Source organism: Zonotrichia albicollis, unplaced genomic scaffold (genome assembly GCF_047830755.1).
Source record: "Zonotrichia albicollis isolate bZonAlb1 unplaced genomic scaffold, bZonAlb1.hap1 Scaffold_257, whole genome shotgun sequence".
Classification (NCBI taxonomy): domain Eukaryota; kingdom Metazoa; phylum Chordata; class Aves; order Passeriformes; family Passerellidae; genus Zonotrichia; species Zonotrichia albicollis.
In genome coordinates, this window is record NW_027428429.1 from 7,506,769 (window position 1) to 7,533,090 (window position 26,322).

Below are 26,322 nucleotides of genomic sequence, written 5' to 3' on the forward strand. Positions count from 1 at the left end.
GTCTTCTATCAGTTTGCAAGCTGCGCACACTATCCCAGTGTTGTGCAGGTTCATTCTTCACCTTTCCGAAGCAGCCGCTCTCTCCGGCCCCCGGAGACGAAGAAGCGGCTTCTTCGCGCAAAGGCCATTGTGCCGGTCACAGTGCACTCCAGTGCGTCGGCTTCTGCCGAAATGTGCCCGGGACCGGCGCTTAGCTCCGGGGACATCCGTACCTTCTTCTTTCAGTACTTTTGTGGTCAACATCATTGGAAAAACTTTTCCACTATGTCTGGCAAGGAGAAACTGTGCCAGCACAGAAAACATCTCCCATCGTGTTTTACATGTTGCAGAGAGGTTTGCAGAGTGTTTTGCAAGAAGAAAAACAAAGTTGTCCAAAACACCTTCCAACCGAATGTTCACGTGTTTGGAAAAGGTAGGAGAGTTGTAAAGTACTGTCTTCTCTCAGTTTGCAAGCTGCGCACACTATCCCAGTGTTGTGCAGGTTCATTCTTCACCTTTCCGAAGCAGCCGCTCTCTCCGGCCCCCGGAGACGAAGAAGCTGCTTCTTCGCGCAAAGGCCATTGTGCCGGTCACAGTGCACTCCAGTGCGTCGGCTTCTGCCGAAATGTGCCCGGGACCGGCGCTTAGCTCCGGGGACATCCGTACCTTCTTCTTTCAGTACTTTTGTGGTCAACATCATTGGAAAAACTTTTCCACTATGTCTGGCAAGGAGAAACTGTGCCTGCACAGAAAACATCTCCCATCGTGTTTTACATGTTGCAGAGAGGTTTGCAGAGTGTTTTGCAAGAAGAAAAACAAAGTTGTCCAAAACACCTTCCAACCGAATATTCATGTGTTTGGAAAAGGTAGGAAAGTGGAAGGTACTGTTTTCTCTCAGTTTGCAAGCTGCGCACACAATTCTAGTGATGTGCAGCTTCATTCTCACCTTTCCGAAGCAGCCGCACTCTCCAGCTGCCGGAGGCGACGAAGCGGCTTCTTCGCGCAAAGGCGATTGTGCCGGTCACAGTGCACTCCAGTGCGGCGGCTTCTGCCGAAATGTGCCCGGGACCGGCGCTTAGCTCCGGGGACATCCGTATCCTTCGTCTTTAGCGTCTTTTGTGGTCTACATCATTGCAGAAAGGTTTTTCACTATGTCAGGCAAGGTGAAACTGTGCCTGCACAGAAAACATCTCCCATCGTGTTTTACATGTTGCAGAGAGGTTTGCAGAGTGTTTTGCAAGAAGAAAAACAAAGTTGTCCAAAACAACTTCCAACCGAATATTCATGTGTTTGGAAAAGGTAGGAGAGTGGTAAGGTACTGTTTTCTATCAGTTTGCAAGCTGCGCACACCATCCAGTGTTCTGCAGCTTCATTCTTCACCTTTCCGAAGCAGCCGCTCTCACCGGCCCCCGGAGACGAAGAAGCGGCTTCTTCGCGCAAAGGCCATTGTGCCGGTCACAGTGCACTCCAGTGCGTCGGCTTCTGCCGAAATGTGCCCGGGACCGGCGCTTAGCTCCGGGGACATCCGTACCTTCTTCTTTCAGTACTTTTGTGGTCAACATCATTGGAAAAACTTTTCCACTATGTCTGGCAAGGAGAAACTGTGCCTGCACAGAAAACATCTCCCATCGTGTTTTACATGTTGCAGAGAGGTTTGCAGAGTGTTTTGCAAGAAGAAAAACAAAGTTGTCCAAAACACCTTCCAACCGAATATTTATGTGTTTGGAAAAGGTAGGAAAGTGGTAAGGTGCCGTTTTCTATCAGTTTGCAAGCTGCGCACACTATCCCAGTGTTGTTCAGCTTCATTCTTCACCTTTCCGAAGCAGCCGCTCTCTCCGGCCCCCGGAGACGAAGTAGCGGCTTCTTCGCGCAAAGGCGATTGTGCCGGTCACAGTGCACTCCAGTGCGGCGGCTTCTGCCGAAATGTGCCCGGGACCGGCGCTTAGCTCCGGGGAGCTGCGTATCCTTCGTCTTTAGCGTCTTTTGTGGTCTACATCATTGGAAAAACTTTTCCACTATGTCTGGCAAGGAGAAACTGTGCCAGCACAGAAAACATCTCCCATCGTGTTTTACATGTTGCAGAGAGGTTTGCAGAGTGTTTTGCAAGAAGAAAAACAAAGTTGTCCAAAACACCTTCCAACCGAATGTTCACGTGTTTGGAAAAGGTAGGAGAGTTGTAAAGTACTGTCTTCTATCAGTTTGCAAGCTGCGCACACTATCCCAGTGTTGTGCAGGTTCATTCTTCACCTTTCCGAAGCAGCCGCTCTCTCCGGCCCCCGGAGACGAAGAAGCGGCTTCTTCGCGCAAAGGCCATTGTGCCGGTCACAGTGCACTCCAGTGCGTCGGCTTCTGCCGAAATGTGCCCGGGACCGGCGCTTAGCTCCGGGGACATCCGTACCTTCTTCTTTCAGTACTTTTGTGGTCAACATCATTGGAAAAACTTTTCCACTATGTCTGGCAAGGAGAAACTGTGCCTGCACAGAAAACATCTCCCATCGTGTTTTACATGTTGCAGAGAGGTTTGCAGAGTGTTTTGCAAGAAGAAAAACAAAGTTGTCCAAAACACCTTACAACCGAATATTCATGTGTTTGGAAAAGGTAGGAAAGTGGAAGGTACTGTTTTCTCTCAGTTTGCAAGCTGCGCACACAATTCTAGTGATGTGCAGCTTCATTCTCACCTTTCCGAAGCAGCCGCACTCTCCAGCTGCCGGAGGCGACGAAGCGGCTTCTTCGCGCAAAGGCCATTGTGCCGGTCACAGTGCACTCCAGTGCGTCGGCTTCTGCCGAAATGTGCCCGGGACCGGCGCTTAGCTCCGGGGACATCCGTATCCTTCGTCTTTAGCGTCTTTTGTGGTCTACATCATTGCAGAAAGGTTTTTCACTATGTCAGGCAAGGTGAAACTGTGCCTGCACAGAAAACATCTCCCATCGTGTTTTACATGTTGCAGAGAGGCTTGCAGAGTGTTTTGCAAGAAGAAAAACAAAGTTGTCCAAAACAACTTCCAACCGAATATTCATGTGTTTGGAAAAGGTAGGAGAGTGGTAAGGTACTGTTTTCTATCAGTTTGCAAGCTGCGCACACCATCCAGTGTTCTGCAGCTTCATTCTTCACCTTTCCGAAGCAGCCGCTCTCTCCGGCTCGCGGAGACGAAGAAGCGGCTTCTTCGCGCAAAGGCCATTGTGCCGGTCACAGTGCACTCCAGTGCGTCGGCTTCTGCCGAAATGTGCCCGGGACCGGCGCTTAGCTCCGGGGACATCCGTACCTTCTTCTTTCAGTACTTTTGTGGTCAACATCATTGGAAAAACTTTTCCACTATGTCTGGCAAGGAGAAACTGTGCCTGCACAGAAAACATCTCCCATCGTGTTTTACATGTTGCAGAGAGGTTTGCAGAGTGTTTTGCAAGAAGAAAAACAAAGTTGTCCAAAACACCTTCCAACCGAATATTTATGTGTTTGGAAAAGGTAGGAAAGTGGTAAGGTGCCGTTTTCTATCAGTTTGCAAGCTGCGCACACTATCCCAGTGTTGTTCAGCTTCATTCTTCACCTTTCCGAAGCAGCCGCTCTCTCCGGCCCCCGGAGACGAAGAAGCGGCTTCTTCGCGCAAAGGCGATTGTGCCGGTCACAGTGCACTCCAGTGCGGCGGCTTCTGCCGAAATGTGCCCGGGACCGGCGCTTTGCTCCGGGGAACTCCGTACTTTCGTCTTTAGCGTCTTTTGTGGTCTCCATCATTGCAAAAAACATTTCCACTACTTCTGGCAAGGAGAAACTGTGCCTGCACAGAAAACATCTCCCATCGTGTTTTACATGTTGCAGAGAGGTTTGCAGAGTGTTTTGCAAGAAGAAAAACAAAGTTGTCCAAAACACCTTCCAACCGAATGTTCACGTGTTTGGAAAAGGTAGGAGAGTTGTAAAGTACTGTCTTCTCTCAGTTTGCAAGCTGCGCACACTATCCCAGTGTTGTGCAGGTTCATTCTTCACCTTTCCGAAGCAGCCGCTCTCTCCGGCCCCCGGAGACGAAGAAGCGGCTTCTTCGCGCAAAGGCCATTGTGCCGGTCACAGTGCACTCCAGTGCGTCGGCTTCTGCCGAAATGTGCCCGGGACCGGCGCTTAGCTCCGGGGACATCCGTACCTTCTTCTTTCAGTACTTTTGTGGTCAACATCATTGGAAAAACTTTTCCACTATGTCTGGCAAGGAGAAACTGTGCCTGCACAGAAAACATCTCCCATCGTGTTTTACATGTTGCAGAGAGGTTTGCAGAGTGTTTTGCAAGAAGAAAAACAAAGTTGTCCAAAACACCTTCCAACCGAATGTTCACGTGTTCGGAAAAGGTAGGAAAGTGGTAAGGTACTGTTTTCTATCAGTTTGCAAGCTGCGCACACAATTCTAGTGATGTGCAGCTTCATTCTCACCTTTCCGAAGCAGCCGCACTCTCCAACTGCCGGAGGCGAAGAAGCGGCTTCTTCGCGCAAAGGCGATTGTGCCGGTCACAGTGCACTCCAGTGCGGCGGCTTCTGCCGCAATGTGCCCGGGACCGGCGCTTAGCTCCGGGGAGCTCCGTATCCTTCGTCTTTAGCGTCTTTTGTGGTCTACATCATTGCAGAAAGTTTTTTCACTATGTCTGGCAAGGTGAAACTGTGCCTGCACAGAAAACATCTCCCATCGTGTTTTACATGTTGCAGAGAGGTTTGCAGAGTGTTTTGCAAGAAGAAAAACAAAGTTGTCCAAAACACCTTCCAACCGAATGTTCATGTGTTTGGAAAAGGTAGGAAAGTGGTAAGGTACTGTTTTCTATCAGTTTGCAAGCTGCGCACACAATTCTAGTGATGTGCAGCTTCATTCTCACCTTTCCGAAGCAGCCGCACTCTCCAACTGCCGGAGGCGAAGAAGCGGCTTCTTCGCGCAAAGGCGATTGTGCCGGTCACAGTGCACTCCAGTGCGGCGGCTTCTGCCGAAATGTGCCCGGGACCGGCGCTTAGCTCCGGGGACATCCGTATCCTTCGTCTTTAGCGTCTTTTGTGGTCTACATCATTGCAAAAAACTTTTCCACTATGTCTGGCAAGGAGAAACTGTGCCTGCACAGAAAACATCTCCCATCGTGTTTTACATGTTGCAGAGAGGTTTGCAGAGTGTTTTGCAAGAAGAAAAACAAAGTTGTCCAAAACACCTTCCAACCGAATGTTCATGTGTTTGGAAAGGTAGGAGAGTTGTAAGGTACTGTCTTCTATCAGTTTGCAAGCTGCGCACACTATCCCAGTGTTGTGCAGCTTCATTCTTCACCTTTCCGGAGCAGCCACACTCTCCAGCTGCCGGAGGCGAAGAATCGGCTTCTTCGCGCAAAGGCGATTGTGCCGGTCACAATGCACTCCAGAGCGGCGGCTTCTGCCGCAATGTGCCCGGGACCGGCGCTTAGCTCCGGGGACATCCGTACCGTCTTCTTTCGGGACTTTTGTGGTCTACATCATTGCAAAAAACGTTTCCACTATGTGTGGCAAGGAGAAACTGTGCCTGCACAGAAAACATCTCCCATCGTGTTTTACATGTTGCAGAGAGGTTTGCAGAGTGTTTTGCAAGAAGAAAAACAAAGTTGTCCAAAACACCTTCCAACCGAATATTCATGTGTTTGGAAAAGGTAGGAAAGTGGTAAGGTACCGTTTTCTATCAGTTTGCAAGCTGCGCACACTATCCCAGTGTTGTTCAGCTTCATTCTTCACCTTTCCGAAGTAGCCGCTCTCTCCGGCTCGCGGAGACGAAGAAGCGGCTTCTTCGCGCAAAGGCGATTGTGCCTGTCACAGTGCACTCCAGTGCGGCGGCTTCTGCCGAAATGTGCCCGGGACCGGCGCTTAGCTCCGGGGAGCTGCGTATCCTTCGTCTTTAGCGTCTTTTGTGGTCTACATCATTGGAAAAACTTTTCCACTATGTCTGGCAAGGAGAAACTGTGCCAGCACAGAAAACATCTCCCATCGTGTTTTACATGTTGCAGAGAGGTTTGCAGAGTGTTTTGCAAGAAGAAAAACAAAGTTGTCCAAAACACCTTCCAACCGAATGTTCACGTGTTTGGAAAAGGTAGGAGAGTTGTAAAGTACTGTCTTCTATCAGTTTGCAAGCTGCGCACACTATCCCAGTGTTGTGCAGGTTCATTCTTCACCTTTCCGAAGCAGCCGCTCTCTCCGGCCCCCGGAGACGAAGAAGCGGCTTCTTCGCGCAAAGGCCATTGTGCCGGTCACAGTGCACTCCAGTGCGTCGGCTTCTGCCGAAATGTGCCCGGGACCGGCGCTTAGCTCCGGGGACATCCGTACCTTCTTCTTTCAGTACTTTTGTGGTCAACATCATTGGAAAAACTTTTCCACTATGTCTGGCAAGGAGAAACTGTGCCTGCACAGAAAACATCTCCCATCGTGTTTTACATGTTGCAGAGAGGTTTGCAGAGTGTTTTGCAAGAAGAAAAACAAAGTTGTCCAAAACACCTTCCAACCGAATGTTCACGTGTTTGGAAAAGGTAGGAGAGTTGTAAAGTACTGTCTTCTCTCAGTTTGCAAGCTGCGCACACTATCCCAGTGTTGTGCAGGTTCATTCTTCACCTTTCCGAAGCAGCCGCTCTCTCCGGCCCCCGGAGACGAAGAAGCTGCTTCTTCGCGCAAAGGCCATTGTGCCGGTCACAGTGCACTCCAGTGCGTCGGCTTCTGCCGAAATGTGCCCGGGACCGGCGCTTAGCTCCGGGGACATCCGTACCTTCTTCTTTCAGTACTTTTGTGGTCAACATCATTGGAAAAACTTTTCCACTATGTCTGGCAAGGAGAAACTGTGCCTGCACAGAAAACATCTCCCATCGTGTTTTACATGTTGCAGAGAGGTTTGCAGAGTGTTTTGCAAGAAGAAAAACAAAGTTGTCCAAAACACCTTCCAACCGAATATTCATGTGTTTGGAAAAGGTAGGAAAGTGGAAGGTACTGTTTTCTCTCAGTTTGCAAGCTGCGCACACAATTCTAGTGATGTGCAGCTTCATTCTCACCTTTCCGAAGCAGCCGCACTCTCCAGCTGCCGGAGGCGACGAAGCGGCTTCTTCGCGCAAAGGCGATTGTGCCGGTCACAGTGCACTCCAGTGCGGCGGCTTCTGCCGAAATGTGCCCGGGACCGGCGCTTAGCTCCGGGGACATCCGTATCCTTCGTCTTTAGCGTCTTTTGTGGTCTACATCATTGCAGAAAGGTTTTTCACTATGTCAGGCAAGGTGAAACTGTGCCTGCACAGAAAACATCTCCCATCGTGTTTTACATGTTGCAGAGAGGTTTGCAGAGTGTTTTGCAAGAAGAAAAACAAAGTTGTCCAAAACAACTTCCAACCGAATATTCATGTGTTTGGAAAAGGTAGGAGAGTGGTAAGGTACTGTTTTCTATCAGTTTGCAAGCTGCGCACACCATCCAGTGTTCTGCAGCTTCATTCTTCACCTTTCCGAAGCAGCCGCTCTCTCCGGCTCGCAAAGACGAAGAAGCGGCTTCTTCGCGCAAAGGCCATTGTGCCGGTCACAGTGCACTCCAGTGCGTCGGCTTCTGCCGAAATGTGCCCGGGACCGGCGCTTAGCTCCGGGGACATCCGTACCTTCTTCTTTCAGTACTTTTGTGGTCAACATCATTGGAAAAACTTTTCCACTATGTCTGGCAAGGAGAAACTGTGCCTGCACAGAAAACATCTCCCATCGTGTTTTACATGTTGCAGAGAGGTTTGCAGAGTGTTTTGCAAGAAGAAAAACAAAGTTGTCCAAAACACCTTACAACCGAATATTCATGTGTTTGGAAAAGGTAGGAAAGTGGAAGGTACTGTTTTCTCTCACTTTGCAAGCTGCGCACACAATTCTAGTGATGTGCAGCTTCATTCTCACCTTTCCGAAGCAGCCGCACTCTCCAGCTGCCGGAGGCGACGAAGCGGCTTCTTCGCGCAAAGGCGATTGTGCCGGTCACAGTGCACTCCAGTGCGGCGGCTTCTGCCGAAATGTGCCCGGGACCGGCGCTTAGCTCCGGGGACATCCGTATCCTTCGTCTTTAGCGTCTTTTGTGGTCTACATCATTGCAGAAAGGTTTTTCACTATGTCAGGCAAGGTGAAACTGTGCCTGCACAGAAAACATCTCCCATCGTGTTTTACATGTTGCAGAGAGGTTTGCAGAGTGTTTTGCAAGAAGAAAAACAAAGTTGTCCAAAACACCTTCCAACCGAATGTTCATGTGTTTGGAAAAGGTAGGAAAGTGGTAAGGTTCTGTTTTCTATCAGTTTGCAAGCTGCGCACACAATTCTAGTGATGTGCAGCTTCATTCTCACCTTTCCGAGGCAGCCGCACTCTCCAGCTGCCGGAGGCGAAGAAGCGGCTTCTTCGCGCAAAGGCGATTGTGCCGGTCACAGTGCACTCCAGTGCGGCGGCTTCTGCCGAAATGTGCCCGGGACCGGCGCTTAGCTCCGGGGACATCCGTATCCTTCGTCTTTAGCGTCTTTTGTGGTCTACATCATTGCAGAAAGGTTTTTCGCTATGTCTGACAAGGTGAAACTGTGCCTGCACAGAAAACATCTCCCATCGTGTTTTACATGTTGCAGAGAGGCTTGCAGAGTGTTTTGCAAGAAGAAAAACAAAGTTGTCCAAAACAACTTCCAACCGAATATTCATGTGTTTGGAAAAGGTAGGAGAGTGGTAAGGTACTGTTTTCTATCAGTTTGCAAGCTGCGCACACCATCCAGTGTTCTGCAGCTTCATTCTTCACCTTTCCGAAGCAGCCGCTCTCTCCGGCTCGCGGAGACGAAGAAGCGGCTTCTTCGCGCAAAGGCCATTGTGCCGGTCACAGTGCACTCCAGTGCGTCGGCTTCTGCCGAAATGTGCCCGGGACCGGCGCTTAGCTCCGGGGACATCCGTACCTTCTTCTTTCAGTACTTTTGTGGTCAACATCATTGGAAAAACTTTTCCACTATGTCTGGCAAGGAGAAACTGTGCCTGCACAGAAAACATCTCCCATCGTGTTTTACATGTTGCAGAGAGGTTTGCAGAGTGTTTTGCAAGAAGAAAAACAAAGTTGTCCAAAACACCTTCCAACCGAATATTTATGTGTTTGGAAAAGGTAGGAAAGTGGTAAGGTGCCGTTTTCTATCAGTTTGCAAGCTGCGCACACTATCCCAGTGTTGTTCAGCTTCATTCTTCACCTTTCCGAAGCAGCCGCTCTCTCCGGCCCCCGGAGACGAAGAAGCGGCTTCTTCGCGCAAAGGCGATTGTGCCGGTCACAGTGCACTCCAGTGCGGCGGCTTCTGCCGAAATGTGCCCGGGACCGGCGCTTTGCTCCGGGGAACTCCGTACTTTCGTCTTTAGCGTCTTTTGTGGTCTCCATCATTGCAAAAAACATTTCCACTACTTCTGGCAAGGAGAAACTGTGCCTGCACAGAAAACATCTCCCATCGTGTTTTACATGTTGCAGAGAGGTTTGCAGAGTGTTTTGCAAGAAGAAAAACAAAGTTGTCCAAAACACCTTCCAACCGAATGTTCACGTGTTTGGAAAAGGTAGGAGAGTTGTAAAGTACTGTCTTCTCTCAGTTTGCAAGCTGCGCACACTATCCCAGTGTTGTGCAGGTTCATTCTTCACCTTTCCGAAGCAGCCGCTCTCTCCGGCCCCCGGAGACGAAGAAGCGGCTTCTTCGCGCAAAGGCCATTGTGCCGGTCACAGTGCACTCCAGTGCGTCGGCTTCTGCCGAAATGTGCCCGGGACCGGCGCTTAGCTCCGGGGACATCCGTACCTTCTTCTTTCAGTACTTTTGTGGTCAACATCATTGGAAAAACTTTTCCACTATGTCTGGCAAGGAGAAACTGTGCCTGCACAGAAAACATCTCCCATCGTGTTTTACATGTTGCAGAGAGGTTTGCAGAGTGTTTTGCAAGAAGAAAAACAAAGTTGTCCAAAACACCTTCCAACCGAATATTCAAGTGTTTGGAAAAGGTAGGAAAGTGGAAGGTACTGTTTTCTCTCAGTTTGCAAGCTGCGCACACAATTCTAGTGATGTGCAGCTTCATTCTCACCTTTCCGAAGCAGCCGCACTCTCCAGCTGCCGGAGGCGACGAAGCGGCTTCTTCGCGCAAAGGCGATTGTGCCGGTCACAGTGCACTCCAGTGCGTCGGCTTCTGCCGAAATGTGCCCGGGACCGGCGCTTAGCTCCGGGGACATCCGTATCCTTCGTCTTTAGCGTCTTTTGTGGTCTACATCATTGCAGAAAGGTTTTTCACTATGTCAGGCAAGGTGAAACTGTGCCTGCACAGAAAACATCTCCCATCGTGTTTTACATGTTGCAGAGAGGTTTGCAGAGTGTTTTGCAAGAAGAAAAACAAAGTTGTCCAAAACACCTTCCAACCGAATGTTCATGTGTTTGGAAAAGGTAGGAAAGTGGTAAGGTACTGTTTTCTATCAGTTTGCAAGCTGCGCACACAATTCTAGTGATGTGCAGCTTCATTCTCACCTTTCCGAAGCAGCCGCACTCTCCAGCTGCCGGAGGCGAAGAAGCGGCTTCTTCGCGCAAAGGCGATTGTGCCGGTCACAGTGCACTCCAGTGCGGCGGCTTCTGCCGAAATGTGCCCGGGACCGGCGCTTAGCTCCGGGGAGCTGCGTATCCTTCGTCTTTAGCGTCTTTTGTGGTCTACATCATTGCAGAAAGGTTTTTCGCTATGTCTGACAAGGTGAAACTGTGCCTGCACAGAAAACATCTCCCATCGTGTTTTACATGTTGCAGAGAGGCTTGCAGAGTGTTTTGCAAGAAGAAAAACAAAGTTGTCCAAAACAACTTCCAACCGAATATTCATGTGTTTGGAAAAGGTAGGAGAGTGGTAAGGTACTGTTTTCTATCAGTTTGCAAGCTGCGCACACCATCCAGTATTCTGCAGCTTCATTCTTCACCTTTCCGAAGCAGCCGCTCTCTCCGGCTCGCGGAGACGAAGAAGCGGCTTCTTCGCGCAAAGGCCATTGTGCCGGTCACAGTGCACTCCAGTGCGTCGGCTTCTGCCGAAATGTGCCCGGGACCGGCGCTTAGCTCCGGGGACATCCGTACCTTCTTCTTTCAGTACTTTTGTGGTCAACATCATTGGAAAAACTTTTCCACTATGTCTGGCAAGGAGAAACTGTGCCTGCACAGAAAACATCTCCCATCGTGTTTTACATGTTGCAGAGAGGTTTGCAGAGTGTTTTGCAAGAAGAAAAACAAAGTTGTCCAAAACACCTTCCAACCGAATATTTATGTGTTTGGAAAAGGTAGGAAAGTGGTAAGGTACCGTTTTCTATCAGTTTGCAAGCTGCGCACACTATCCCAGTGTTGTTCAGCTTCATTCTTCACCTTTCCGAAGCAGCCGCTCTCTCCGGCCCCCGGAGACGAAGAAGCGGCTTCTTCGCGCAAAGGCGATTGTGCCGGTCACAGTGCACTCCAGTGCGGCGGCTTCTGCCGAAATGTGCCCGGGACCGGCGCTTAGCTCCGGGGAGCTGCGTATCCTTCGTCTTTAGCGTCTTTTGTGGTCTACATCATTGGAAAAACTTTTCCACTATGTCTGGCAAGGAGAAACTGTGCCAGCACAGAAAACATCTCCCATCGTGTTTTACATGTTGCAGAGAGGTTTGCAGAGTGTTTTGCAAGAAGAAAAACAAAGTTGTCCAAAACACCTTCCAACCGAATGTTCACGTGTTTGGAAAAGGTAGGAGAGTTGTAAAGTACTGTCTTCTCTCAGTTTGCAAGCTGCGCACACTATCCCAGTGTTGTGCAGGTTCATTCTTCACCTTTCCGAAGCAGCCGCTCTCTCCGGCCCCCGGAGACGAAGAAGCGGCTTCTTCGCGCAAAGGCCATTGTGCCGGTCACAGTGCACTCCAGTGCGTCGGCTTCTGCCGAAATGTGCCCGGGACCGGCGCTTAGCTCCGGGGACATCCGTATCCTTCGTCTTTAGCGTCTTTTGTGGTCTACATCATTGCAGAAAGGTTTTTCACTATGTCTGGCAAGGTGAAACTGTGCCTGCACAGAAAACATCTCCCATCGTGTTTTACATGTTGCAGAGAGGTTTGCAGAGTGTTTTGCAAGAAGAAAAACAAAGTTGTCCAAAACACCTTCCAACCGAATGTTCACGTGTTCGGAAAAGGTATGAGAGTGGTAAGGTACTGTTTTCTATCAGTTTGCAAGCTGCGCACACAATTCTAGTGATGTGCAGCTTCATTCTCACCTTTCCGAAGCAGCCGCACTCTCCAGCTGCCGGAGGCGATGAAGCGGCTTCTTCGCGCAAAGGCGATTGTGCCGGTCACAGTGCACTCCAGTGCGGCGGCTTCTGCCGAAATGTGCCCGGGACCGGCGCTTAGCTCCGGGGACATCCGTATCCTTCGTCTTTAGCGTCTTTTGTGGTCTACATCATTGCAGAAAGGTTTTTCGCTATGTCAGGCAAGGTGAAACTGTGCCTGCACAGAAAACATCTCCCATCGTGTTTTACATGTTGCAGAGAGGTTTGCAGAGTGTTTTGCAAGAAGAAAAACAAAGTTGTCCAAAACAACTTCCAACCGAATATTCATGTGTTTGGAAAAGGTAGGAGAGTGGTAAGGTACTGTTTTCTATCAGTTTGCAAGCTGCGCACCCCATCCAGTGTTCTGCAGCTTCATTCTTCACCTTTCCGAAGCAGCCGCTCTCTCCGGCTCGCGGAGACGAAGAAGCGGCTTCTTCGCGCAAAGGCCATTGTGCCGGTCACAGTGCACTCCAGTGCGTCGGCTTCTGCCGAAATGTGCCCGGGACCGGCGCTTAGCTCCGGGGACATCCGTACCTTCTTCTTTCAGTACTTTTGTGGTCAACATCATTGGAAAAACTTTTCCACTATGTCTGGCAAGGAGAAACTGTGCCTGCACAGAAAACATCTCCCATCGTGTTTTACATGTTGCAGAGAGGTTTGCAGAGTGTTTTGCAAGAAGAAAAACAAAGTTGTCCAAAACACCTTCCAACCGAATGTTCACGTGTTTGGAAAAGGTAGGAAAGTGGTAAGGTACTGTTTTCTATCAGTTTGCAAGCTGCGCACACAATTCTAGTGTTGTGCAGCTTCATTCTCACCTTTCCGAAGCAGCCGCACTCTCCAGCTGCCGGAGGCGATGAAGCGGCTTCTTCGCGCAAAGGCGATTGTGCCGGTCACAGTGCACTCCAGTGCGGCGGCTTCTGCCGAAATGTGCCCGGGACCGGCGCTTAGCTCCGGGGACATCCGTACCTTCTTCTTTCAGTACTTTTGTGGTCAACATCATTGGAAAAACTTTTCCACTATGTCTGGCAAGGAGAAACTGTGCCTGCACAGAAAACATCTCCCATCGTGTTTTACATGTTGCAGAGAGGTTTGCAGAGTGTTTTGCAAGAAGAAAAACAAAGTTGTCCAAAACACCTTCCAACCGAATATTTATGTGTTTGGAAAAGGTAGGAAAGTGGTAAGGTGCCGTTTTCTATCAGTTTGCAAGCTGCGCACACTATCCCAGTGTTGTTCAGCTTCATTCTTCACCTTTCCGAAGCAGTCGCTCTCTCCGGCTCGCGGAGACGAAGAAGCGGCTTCTTCGCGCAAAGGCGATTGTGCCTGTCACAGTGCACTCCAGTGCGGCGGCTTCTGCCGAAATGTGCCCGGGACCGGCGCTTTGCTCCGGGGAACTCCGTACTTTCGTCTTTAGCGTCTTTTGTGGTCTCCATCATTGCAAAAAACATTTCCACTACTTCTGGCAACGAGAAACTTTGCCTGCACAGAAAACATCTCCCATCGTGTTTTACATGTTGCAGAGAGGTTTGCAGAGTGTTTTGCAAGAAGAAAAACAAAGTTGTCCAAAACACCTTCCAACCGAATATTCACGTGTTTGGAAAAGGTAGGAAAGTTGTAAGGTACTGTTTTCTCTCAGTTTGCAAGCTGCGCACAAAATTCTAGTGATGTGCAGCTTCATTCTCACCTTTCCGAAGCAGCCGCACTCTCCAGCTGCCGGAGGCGACGAAGCGGCTTCTTCGCGCAAAGGCGATTGTGCCGGTCACAGTGCACTCCAGAGCGGCGGCTTCTGCCGCAATGTGCCCGGACCGGCGCTTAGCTCCGGGGAGCTGCGTATCCTTCGTCTTTAGCGTCTTTTGTGGTCTACATCATTGCAGAAAGGTTTTTCGCTATGTCAGGCAAGGTGAAACTGTGCCTGCACAGAAAACATCTCCCATCGTGTTTTACATGTTGCAGAGAGGTTTGCAGAGTGTTTTGCAAGAAGAAAAACAAAGTTGTCCAAAACACCTTCCAACCGAATGTTCACGTGTTCGGAAAAGGTATGAGAGTGGTAAGGTACTGTTTTCTCTCAGTTTGCAAGCTGCGCACACTATCCCAGTGTTGTGCAGCTTCATTCTTCACCTTTCCGAAGCAGCCGCACTCTCCAGCTGCCGGAGGCGACGAAGCGGCTTCTTCGCGCAAAGGCGATTGTGCCGGTCACAGTGCACTCCAGTGCGGCGGCTTCTGCCGAAATGTGCCCGGGACCGGCGCTTAGCTCCGGGGAGCTGCGTATCCTTCGTCTTTAGCGTCTTTTGTGGTCTACATCATTGCAGAAAGGTTTTTCGCTATGTCAGGCAAGGTGAAACTGTGCCTGCACAGAAAACATCTCCCATCGTGTTTTACATGTTGCAGAGAGGTTTGCAGAGTGTTTTGCAAGAAGAAAAACAAAGTTGTCCAAAACACCTTCCAACCGAATATTCATGTGTTTGGAAAAGGTAGGAAAGTGGTAAGGTACTGTTTTCTATCAGTTTGCAAGCTGCGCACACTATCCCAGTGTTGTGCAGCTACATTCTTCACCTTTCCGAAGCAGCCGCTCTCTCCGGCTCGCGGAGACGAAGAAGCGGCTTCTTCGCGCAAAGGCGATTGTGCCGGTCACAATGCACTCCAGTGCGGCGCCTTCTGCCGCAATGTGCCCGGGACCGGCGCTTAGCTCCGGGGAGCTCCGTATCTTTCGTCGTTAGCGTCTTTTGTGGTCTACATCATTGCAAAAAACTTTTCCACTATGTCTGGCAAGGAGAAACTGTGCCTGCACAGAAAACATCTCCCATCGTGTTTTACATGTTGCAGAGAGGTTTGCAGAGTGTTTTGCAAGAAGAAAAACAAAGTTGTCCAAAACAACTTCCAACCGAATATTCATGTGTTTGGAAAAGGTAGGAGAGTGGTAAGGTACTGTTTTCTATCAGTTTGCAAGCTGCGCACACCATCCAGTGTTGTGCAGCTTCATTCTTCACCTTTCCGAAGCAGCCGATCTCTCCGGCTCGCGGAGACGAAGAAGCGGCTTCTTCGCCCAAAGGCGATTGTGCCGGTCACAATGCACTCCAGTGCGGCGGCTTCTGCCGAAATGTGCCCGGGACCGGCGCTTAGCTCCGGGGAGCTCCGTATCTTTCGTCGTTAGCGTCTTTTGTGGTCTACATCATTGCAGAAAGATTTTTCACTATGTCAGGCAAGGTGAAACTGTGCCTGCACAGAAAACATCTCCCATCGTGTTTTACATGTTGCAGAGAGGTTTGCAGAGTGTTTTGCAAGAAGAAAAACAAAGTTGTCCAAAACACCTTCCAACCGAATGTTCATGTGTTTGGAAAGGTAGGAGAGTTGTAAGGTACTGTCTTCTATCAGTTTGCAAGCTGCGCACACTATCCCAGTGTTGTGCAGCTTCATTCTTCACCTTTCCGGAGCAGCCACACTCTCCAGCTGCCGGAGGCGAAGAATCGGCTTCTTCGCGCAAAGGCGATTGTGCCGGTCACAATGCACTCCAGAGCGGCGGCTTCTGCCGCAATGTGCCCGGGACCGGCGCTTAGCTCCGGGGACATCCGTACCGTCTTCTTTCGGGACTTTTGTGGTCTACATCATTGCAAAAAACGTTTCCACTATGTGTGGCAAGGAGAAACTGTGCCTGCACAGAAAACATCTCCCATCGTGTTTTACATGTTGCAGAGAGGTTTGCAGAGTGTTTTGCAAGAAGAAAAACAAAGTTGTCCAAAACACCTTCCAACCGAATATTCATGTGTTTGGAAAAGGTAGGAAAGTGGTAAGGTACCGTTTTCTATCAGTTTGCAAGCTGCGCACACTATCCCAGTGTTGTTCAGCTTCATTCTTCACCTTTCCGAAGTAGCCGCTCTCTCCGGCTCGCGGAGACGAAGAAGCGGCTTCTTCGCGCAAAGGCGATTGTGCCTGTCACAGTGCACTCCAGTGCGGCGGCTTCTGCCGAAATGTGCCCGGGACCGGCGCTTAGCTCCGGGGAGCTGCGTATCCTTCGTCTTTAGCGTCTTTTGTGGTCTACATCATTGGAAAAACTTTTCCACTATGTCTGGCAAGGAGAAACTGTGCCAGCACAGAAAACATCTCCCATCGTGTTTTACATGTTGCAGAGAGGTTTGCAGAGTGTTTTGCAAGAAGAAAAACAAAGTTGTCCAAAACACCTTCCAACCGAATGTTCACGTGTTTGGAAAAGGTAGGAGAGTTGTAAAGTACTGTCTTCTATCAGTTTGCAAGCTGCGCACACTATCCCAGTGTTGTGCAGGTTCATTCTTCACCTTTCCGAAGCAGCCGCTCTCTCCGGCCCCCGGAGACGAAGAAGCGGCTTCTTCGCGCAAAGGCCATTGTGCCGGTCACAGTGCACTCCAGTGCGTCGGCTTCTGCCGAAATGTGCCCGGGACCGGCGCTTAGCTCCGGGGACATCCGTACCTTCTTCTTTCAGTACTTTTGTGGTCAACATCATTGGAAAAACTTTTCCACTATGTCTGGCAAGGAGAAACTGTGCCAGCACAGAAAACATCTCCCATCGTGTTTTACATGTTGCAGAGAGGTTTGCAGAGTGTTTTGCAAGAAGAAAAACAAAGTTGTCCAAAACACCTTCCAACCGAATGTTCACGTGTTTGGAAAAGGTAGGAGAGTTGTAAAGTACTGTCTTCTCTCAGTTTGCAAGCTGCGCACACTATCCCAGTGTTGTGCAGGTTCATTCTTCACCTTTCCGAAGCAGCCGCTCTCTCCGGCCCCCGGAGACGAAGAAGCTGCTTCTTCGCGCAAAGGCCATTGTGCCGGTCACAGTGCACTCCAGTGCGTCGGCTTCTGCCGAAATGTGCCCGGGACGGCGCTTAGCTCCGGGGACATCCGTACCTTCTTCTTTCAGTACTTTTGTGGTCAACATCATTGGAAAAACTTTTCCACTATGTCTGGCAAGGAGAAACTGTGCCTGCACAGAAAACATCTCCCATCGTGTTTTACATGTTGCAGAGAGGTTTGCAGAGTGTTTTGCAAGAAGAAAAACAAAGTTGTCCAAAACACCTTCCAACCGAATATTCATGTGTTTGGAAAAGGTAGGAAAGTGGAAGGTACTGTTTTCTCTCAGTTTGCAAGCTGCGCACACAATTCTAGTGATGTGCAGCTTCATTCTCACCTTTCCGAAGCAGCCGCACTCTCCAGCTGCCGGAGGCGACGAAGCGGCTTCTTCGCGCAAAGGCGATTGTGCCGGTCACAGTGCACTCCAGTGCGGCGGCTTCTGCCGAAATGTGCCCGGGACCGGCGCTTAGCTCCGGGGACATCCGTATCCTTCGTCTTTAGCGTCTTTTGTGGTCTACATCATTGCAGAAAGGTTTTTCACTATGTCAGGCAAGGTGAAACTGTGCCTGCACAGAAAACATCTCCCATCGTGTTTTACATGTTGCAGAGAGGTTTGCAGAGTGTTTTGCAAGAAGAAAAACAAAGTTGTCCAAAACAACTTCCAACCGAATATTCATGTGTTTGGAAAAGGTAGGAGAGTGGTAAGGTACTGTTTTCTATCAGTTTGCAAGCTGCGCACACCATCCAGTGTTCTGCAGCTTCATTCTTCACCTTTCCGAAGCAGCCGCTCTCTCCGGCTCGCGGAGACGAAGAAGCGGCTTCTTCGCGCAAAGGCCATTGTGCCGGTCACAGTGCACTCCAGTGCGTCGGCTTCTGCCGAAATGTGCCCGGGACCGGCGCTTAGCTCCGGGGACATCCGTACCTTCTTCTTTCAGTACTTTTGTGGTCAACATCATTGGAAAAACTTTTCCACTATGTCTGGCAAGGAGAAACTGTGCCTGCACAGAAAACATCTCCCATCGTGTTTTACATGTTGCAGAGAGGTTTGCAGAGTGTTTTGCAAGAAGAAAAACAAAGTTGTCCAAAACACCTTCCAACCGAATATTTATGTGTTTGGAAAAGGTAGGAAAGTGGTAAGGTGCCGTTTTCTATCAGTTTGCAAGCTGCGCACACTATCCCAGTGTTGTTCAGCTTCATTCTTCACCTTTCCGAAGCAGCCGCTCTCTCCGGCCCCCGGAGACGAAGAAGCGGCTTCTTCGCGCAAAGGCGATTGTGCCGGTCACAGTGCACTCCAGTGCGGCGGCTTCTGCCGAAATGTGCCCGGGACCGGCGCTTAGCTCCGGGGAGCTGCGTATCCTTCGTCTTTAGCGTCTTTTGTGGTCTACATCATTGGAAAAACTTTTCCACTATGTCTGGCAAGGAGAAACTGTGCCAGCACAGAAAACATCTCCCATCGTGTTTTACATGTTGCAGAGAGGTTTGCAGAGTGTTTTGCAAGAAGAAAAACAAAGTTGTCCAAAACACCTTCCAACCGAATGTTCACGTGTTTGGAAAAGGTAGGAGAGTTGTAAAGTACTGTCTTCTCTCAGTTTGCAAGCTGCGCACACTATCCCAGTGTTGTGCAGGTTCATTCTTCACCTTTCCGAAGCAGCCGCTCTCTCCGGCCCCCGGAGACGAAGAAGCGGCTTCTTCGCGCAAAGGCCATTGTGCCGGTCACAGTGCACTCCAGTGCGTCGGCTTCTGCCGAAATGTGCCCGGAACCGGCGCTTAGCTCCGGGGACATCCGTACCTTCTTCTTTCAGTACTTTTGTGGTCAACATCATTGGAAAAACTTTTCCACTATGTCTGGCAAGGAGAAACTGTGCCTGCACAGAAAACATCTCCCATCGTGTTTTACATGTTGCAGAGAGGTTTGCAGAGTGTTTTGCAAGAAGAAAAACAAAGTTGTCCAAAACACCTTACAACCGAATATTCATGTGTTTGGAAAAGGTAGGAAAGTGGAAGGTACTGTTTTCTCTCAGTTTGCAAGCTGCGCACACAATTCTAGTGATGTGCAGCTTCATTCTCACCTTTCCGAAGCAGCCGCACTCTCCAGCTGCCGGAGGCGACGAAGCGGCTTCTTCGCGCAAAGGCGATTGTGCCGGTCACAGTGCACTCCAGTGCGTCGGCTTCTGCCGAAATGTGCCCGGGACCGGCGCTTAGCTCCGGGGACATCCGTATCCTTCGTCTTTAGCGTCTTTTGTGGTCTACATCATTGCAGAAAGGTTTTTCACTATGTCAGGCAAGGTGAAACTGTGCCTGCACAGAAAACATCTCCCATCGTGTTTTACATGTTGCAGAGAGGTTTGCAGAGTGTTTTGCAAGAAGAAAAACAAAGTTGTCCAAAACACCTTCCAACCGAATGTTCATGTGTTTGGAAAAGGTAGGAAAGTGGTAAGGTACTGTTTTCTATCAGTTTGCAAGCTGCGCACACAATTCTAGTGATGTGCAGCTTCATTCTCACCTTTCCGAGGCAGCCGCACTCTCCAGCTGCCGGAGGCGAAGAAGCGGCTTCTTCGCGCAAAGGCGATTGTGCCGGTCACAGTGCACTCCAGTGCGGCGGCTTCTGCCGAAATGTGCCCGGGACCGGCGCTTAGCTCCGGGGACATCCGTATCCTTCGTCTTTAGCGTCTTTTGTGGTCTACATCATTGCAGAAAGGTTTTTCGCTATGTCTGACAAGGTGAAACTGTGCCTGCACAGAAAACATCTCCCATCGTGTTTTACATGTTGCAGAGAGGCTTGCAGAGTGTTTTGCAAGAAGAAAAACAAAGTTGTCCAAAACAACTTCCAACCGAATATTCATGTGTTTGGAAAAGGTAGGAGAGTGGTAAGGTACTGTTTTCTATCAGTTTGCAAGCTGCGCACACCATCCAGTGTTCTGCAGCTTCATTCTTCACCTTTCCGAAGCAGCCGCTCTCTCCGGCTCGCGGAGACGAAGAAGCGGCTTCTTCGCGCAAAGGCCATTGTGCCGGTCACAGTGCACTCCAGTGCGTCGGCTTCTGCCGAAATGTGCCCGGGACCGGCGCTTAGCTCCGGGGACATCCGTACCTTCTTCTTTCAGTACTTTTGTGGTCAACATCATTGGAAAAACTTTTCCACTATGTCTGGCAAGGAGAAACTGTGCCTGCACAGAAAACATCTCCCATCGTGTTTTACATGTTGCAGAGAGGTTTGCAGAGTGTTTTGCAAGAAGAAAAACAAAGTTGTCCAAAACACCTTCCAACCGAATATTTATGTGTTTGGAAAAGGTAGGAAAGTGGTAAGGTGCCGTTTTCTATCAGTTTGCAAGCTGCGCACACTATCCCAGTGTTGTTCAGCTTCATTCTTCACCTTTCCGAAGCAGCCGCTCTCTCCGGCCCCCGGAGACGAAGAAGCGGCTTCTTCGCGCAAAGGCGATTGTGCCGGTCACAGTGCACTCCAGTGCGGCGGCTTCTGCCGAAATGTGCCCGGGACCGGCGCTTTGCTCCGGGGAACTCCGTACTTTCGTCTTTAGCGTCTTTTGTGGTCTCCATCATTGCAAAAAACATTTCCACTACTTCTGGCAAGGAGAAACTGTGCCTGCACAGAAAACATCTCCCATCGTGTTTTACATGTTGCAGAGAGGTTTGCAGAGTGTTTTGCAAGAAGAAAAACAAAGTTGTCCAAAACACCTTCCAACCGAATGTTCACGTGTTTGGAAAAGGTAGGAGAGTTGTAAAGTACTGTCTTCTCTCAGTTTGCAAGCTGCGCACACTATCCCAGTGTTGTGCAGGTTCATTCTTCACCTTTCCGAAGCAGCCGCTCTCTCCGGCCCCCGGAGACGAAGAAGCGGCTTCTTCGCGCAAAGGCCATTGTGCCGGTCACAGTGCACTCCAGTGCGTCGGCTTCTGCCGAAATGTGCCCGGGACCGGCGCTTAGCTCCGGGGACATCCGTACCTTCTTCTTTCAGTACTTTTGTGGTCAACATCATTGGAAAAACTTTTCCACTATGTCTGGCAAGGAGAAACTGTGCCTGCACAGAAAACATCTCCCATCGTGTTTTACATGTTGCAGAGAGGTTTGCAGAGTGTTTTGCAAGAAGAAAAACAAAGTTGTCCAAAACACCTTCCAACCGAATGTTCACGTGTTCGGAAAAGGTAGGAAAGTGGTAAGGTACTGTTTTCTATCAGTTTGCAAGCTGCGCACACAATTCTAGTGATGTGCAGCTTCATTCTCACCTTTCCGAAGCAGCCGCACTCTCCAGCTGCCGGAGGCGAAGAAGCGGCTTCTTCGCGCAAAGGCGATTGTGCCGGTCACAGTGCACTCCAGTGCGGCGGCTTCTGCCGCAATGTGCCCGGGACCGGCGCTTAGCTCCGGGGAGCTGCGTATCCTTCGTCTTTAGCGTCTTTTGTGGTCTACATCATTGTAGAAAGGTTTTTCACTATGTCAGGCAAGGTGAAACTGTGCCTGCACAGAAAACATCTCCCATCGTGTTTTACATGTTGCAGAGAGGTTTGCAGAGTGTTTTGCAAGAAGAAAAACAAAGTTGTCCAAAACACCTTCCAACCGAATGTTCACGTGTTTGGAAAAGGTAGGAGAGTTGTAAAGTACTGTCTTCTCTCAGTTTGCAAGCTGCGCACACTATCCCAGTGTTGTGCAGGTTCATTCTTCACCTTTCCGAAGCAGCCGCTCTCTCCGGCCCCCGGAGACGAAGAAGCGGCTTCTTCGCGCAAAGGCCATTGTGCCGGTCACAGTGCACTCCAGTGCGTCGGCTTCTGCCGAAATGTGCCCGGGACCGGCGCTTAGCTCCGGGGACATCCGTACCTTCTTCTTTCAGTACTTTTGTGGTCAACATCATTGGAAAAACTTTTCCACTATGTCTGGCAAGGAGAAACTGTGCCTGCACAGAAAACATCTCCCATCGTGTTTTACATGTTGCAGAGAGGTTTGCAGAGTGTTTTGCAAGAAGAAAAACAAAGTTGTCCAAAACACCTTCCAACCGAATATTCACGTGTTTGGAAAAGGTAGGAAAGTTGTAAGGTACTGTTTTCTCTCAGTTTGCAAGCTGCGCACAAAATTCTAGTGATGTGCAGCTTCATTCTCACCTTTCCGAAGCAGCCGCACTCTCCAGCTGCCGGAGGCGACGAAGCGGCTTCTTCGCGCAAAGGCGATTGTGCCGGTCACAGTGCACTCCAGAGCGGCGGCTTCTGCCGCAATGTGCCCGGACCGGCGCTTAGCTCCGGGGAGCTGCGTATCCTTCGTCTTTAGCGTCTTTTGTGGTCTACATCATTGCAGAAAGGTTTTTCGCTATGTCAGGCAAGGTGAAACTGTGCCTGCACAGAAAACATCTCCCATCGTGTTTTACATGTTGCAGAGAGGTTTGCAGAGTGTTTTGCAAGAAGAAAAACAAAGTTGTCCAAAACACCTTCCAACCGAATATTCAAGTGTTTGGAAAAGGTAGGAGAGTGGAAGGTACTGTTTTCTCTCAGTTTGCAAGCTGCGCACACAATTCTAGTGATGTGCAGCTTCATTCTCACCTTTCCGAAGCAGCCGCACTCTCCAGCTGCCGGAGGCGACGAAGCGGCTTCTTCGCGCAAAGGCGATTGTGCCGGTCACAGTGCACTCCAGTGCGTCGGCTTCTGCCGAAATGTGCCCGGGACCGGCGCTTAGCTCCGGGGACATCCGTATCCTTCGTCTTTAGCGTCTTTTGTGGTCTACATCATTGCAGAAAGGTTTTTCACTATGTCAGGCAAGGTGAAACTGTGCCTGCACAGAAAACATCTCCCATCGTGTTTTACATGTTGCAGAGAGGTTTGCAGAGTGTTTTGCAAGAAGAAAAACAAAGTTGTCCAAAACACCTTCCAACCGAATGTTCATGTGTTTGGAAAAGGTAGGAAAGTGGTAAGGTACTGTTTTCTATCAGTTTGCAAGCTGCGCACACAATTCTAGTGATGTGCAGCTTCATTCTCACCTTTCCGAGGCAGCCGCACTCTCCAGCTGCCGGAGGCGAAGAAGCGGCTTCTTCGCGCAAAGGCGATTGTGCCGGTCACAGTGCACTCCAGTGCGGCGGCTTCTGCCGAAATGTGCCCGGGACCGGCGCTTAGCTCCGGGGAGCTGCGTATCCTTCGTCTTTAGCGTCTTTTGTGGTCTACATCATTGCAGAAAGGTTTTTCGCTATGTCTGACAAGGTGAAACTGTGCCTGCACAGAAAACATCTCCCATCGTGTTTTACATGTTGCAGAGAGGCTTGCAGAGTGTTTTGCAAGAAGAAAAACAAAGTTGTCCAAAACAACTTCCAACCGAATATTCATGTGTTTGGAAAAGGTAGGAGAGTGGTAAGGTACTGTTTTCTATCAGTTTGCAAGCTGCGCACACCATCCAGTGTTCTGCAGCTTCATTCTTCACCTTTCCGAAGCAGCCGCTCTCTCCGGCTCGCGGAGACGAAGAAGCGGCTTCTTCGCGCAAAGGCCATTGTGCCGGTCACAGTGCACTCCAGTGCGTCGGCTTCTGCCGAAATGTGCCCGGGACCGGCGCTTAGCTCCGGGGACATCCGTACCTTCTTCTTTCAGTACTTTTGTGGTCAACATCATTGGAAAAACTTTTCCACTATGTCTGGCAAGGAGAAACTGTGCCTGCACAGAAAACATCTCCCATCGTGTTTTACATGTTGCAGAGAGGTTTGCAGAGTGTTTTGCAAGAAGAAAAACAAAGTTGTCCAAAACACCTTCCAACCGAATATTTATGTGTTTGGAAAAGGTAGGAAAGTGGTAAGGTACCGTTTTCTATCAGTTTGCAAGCTGCGCACACTATCCCAGTGTTGTTCAGCTTCATTCTTCACCTTTCCGAAGCAGCCGCTCTCTCCGGCCCCCGGAGACGAAGAAGCGGCTTCTTCGCGCAAAGGCGATTGTGCCGGTCACAGTGCACTCCAGTGCGGCGGCTTCTGCCGAAATGTGCCCGGGACCGGCGCTTTGCTCCGGGGAACTCCGTACTTTCGTCTTTAGCGTCTTTTGTGGTCTCCATCATTGCAAAAAACATTTCCACTACTTCTGGCAAGGAGAAACTGTGCCTGCACAGAAAACATCTCCCATCGTGTTTTACATGTTGCAGAGAGGTTTGCAGAGTGTTTTGCAAGAAGAAAAACAAAGTTGTCCAAAACACCTTCCAACCGAATGTTCACGTGTTTGGAAAAGGTAGGAGAGTTGTAAAGTACTGTCTTCTCTCAGTTTGCAAGCTGCGCACACTATCCCAGGGTTGTGCAGGTTCATTCTTCACCTTTCCGAAGCAGCCGCTCTCTCCGGCCCCCGGAGACGAAGAAGCGGCTTCTTCGCGCAAAGGCCATTGTGCCGGTCACAGTGCACTCCAGTGCGTCGGCTTCTGCCGAAATGTGCCCGGGACCGGCGCTTAGCTCCGGGGACATCCGTATCCTTCGTCTTTAGCGTCTTTTGTGGTCTACATCATTGCAGAAAGGTTTTTCACTATGTCTGGCAAGGAGAAACTGTGCCTGCACAGAAAACATCTCCCATCGTGTTTTACATGTTGCAGAGAGGTTTGCAGAGTGTTTTGCAAGAAGAAAAACAAAGTTGTCCAAAACACCTTCCAACCGAATGTTCACGTGTTCGGAAAAGGTATGAGAGTGGTAAGGTACTGTTTTCTATCAGTTTGCAAGCTGCGCACACAATTCTAGTGATGTGCAGCTTCATTCTCACCTTTCCGAAGCAGCCGCACTCTCCAACTGCCGGAGGCGAAGAAGCGGCTTCTTCGCGCAAAGGCGATTGTGCCGGTCACAGTGCACTCCAGTGCGGCGGCTTCTGCCGCAATGTGCCCGGGACCGGCGCTTAGCTCCGGGGAGCTGCGTATCCTTCGTCTTTAGCGTCTTTTGTGGTCTACATCATTGCAGAAAGTTTTTTCACTATGTCAGGCAAGGTGAAACTGTGCCTGCACAGAAAACATCTCCCATCGTGTTTTACATGTTGCAGAGAGGTTTGCAGAGTGTTTTGCAAGAAGAAAAACAAAGTTGTCCAAAACAACTTCCAACCGAATATTCATGTGTTTGGAAAAGGTAGGAGAGTGGTAAGGTACTGTTTTCTATCAGTTTGCAAGCTGCGCACACAATTCTAGTGATGTGCAGCTTCATTCTCACCTTTCCGAAGCAGCCGCACTCTCCAGCTGCCGGAGGCGAAGAAGCGGCTTCTTCGCGCAAAGGCGATTGTGCCGGTCACAGTGCACTCCAGTGCGGCGGCTTCTGCCGAAATGTGCCCGGGACCGGCGCTTAGCTCCGGGGACATCCGTATCCTTCGTCTTTAGCGTCTTTTGTGGTCTCCATCATTGCAGAAAGGTTTTTCACTATGTCAGGCAAGGTGAAACTGTGCCTGCACAGAAAACATCTCCCATCGTGTTTTACATGTTGCAGAGAGGTTTGCAGAGTGTTTTGCAAGAAGAAAAACAAAGTTGTCCAAAACACCTTCCAACCGAATGTTCACGTGTTTGGAAAATGTAGGAGAGTTGTAAAGTACTGTCTTCTCTCAGTTTGCAAGCTGCGCACACTATCCCAGTGTTGTGCAGGTTCATTCTTCACCTTTCCGAAGCAGCCGCTCTCTCCGGCCCCCGGAGACGAAGAAGCGGCTTCTTCGCGCAAAGGCCATTGTGCCGGTCACAGTGCACTCCAGTGCGTCGGCTTCTGCCGAAATGTGCCCGGGACCGGCGCTTAGCTCCGGGGACATCCGTACCTTCTTCTTTCAGTACTTTTGTGGTCTACATCATTGCAAAAAACTTTTCCACTATGTCTGGCAAGGAGAAACTGTGCCTGCACAGAAAACATCTCCCATCGTGTTTTACATGTTGCAGAGAGGTTTGCAGAGTGTTTTGCAAGAAGAAAAACAAAGTTGTCCAAAACACCTTCCAACCGAATATTCAAGTGTTTGGAAAAGGTAGGAAAGTGGAAGGTACTGTTTTCTATCAGTTTGCAAGCTGCGCACACAATTCTAGTGATGTGCAGCTTCATTCTCACCTTTCCGAAGCAGCCGCACTCTCCAGCTGCCGGAGGCGACGAAGCGGCTTCTTCGCGCAAAGGCGATTGTGCCGGTCACAGTGCACTCCAGTGCGTCGGCTTCTGCCGAAATGTGCCCGGGACCGGCGCTTAGCTCCGGGGACATCCGTATCCTTCGTCTTTAGCGTCTTTTGTGGTCTACATCATTGCAGAAAGGTTTTTCACTATGTCAGGCAAGGTGAAACTGTGCCTGCACAGAAAACATCTCCCATCGTGTTTTACATG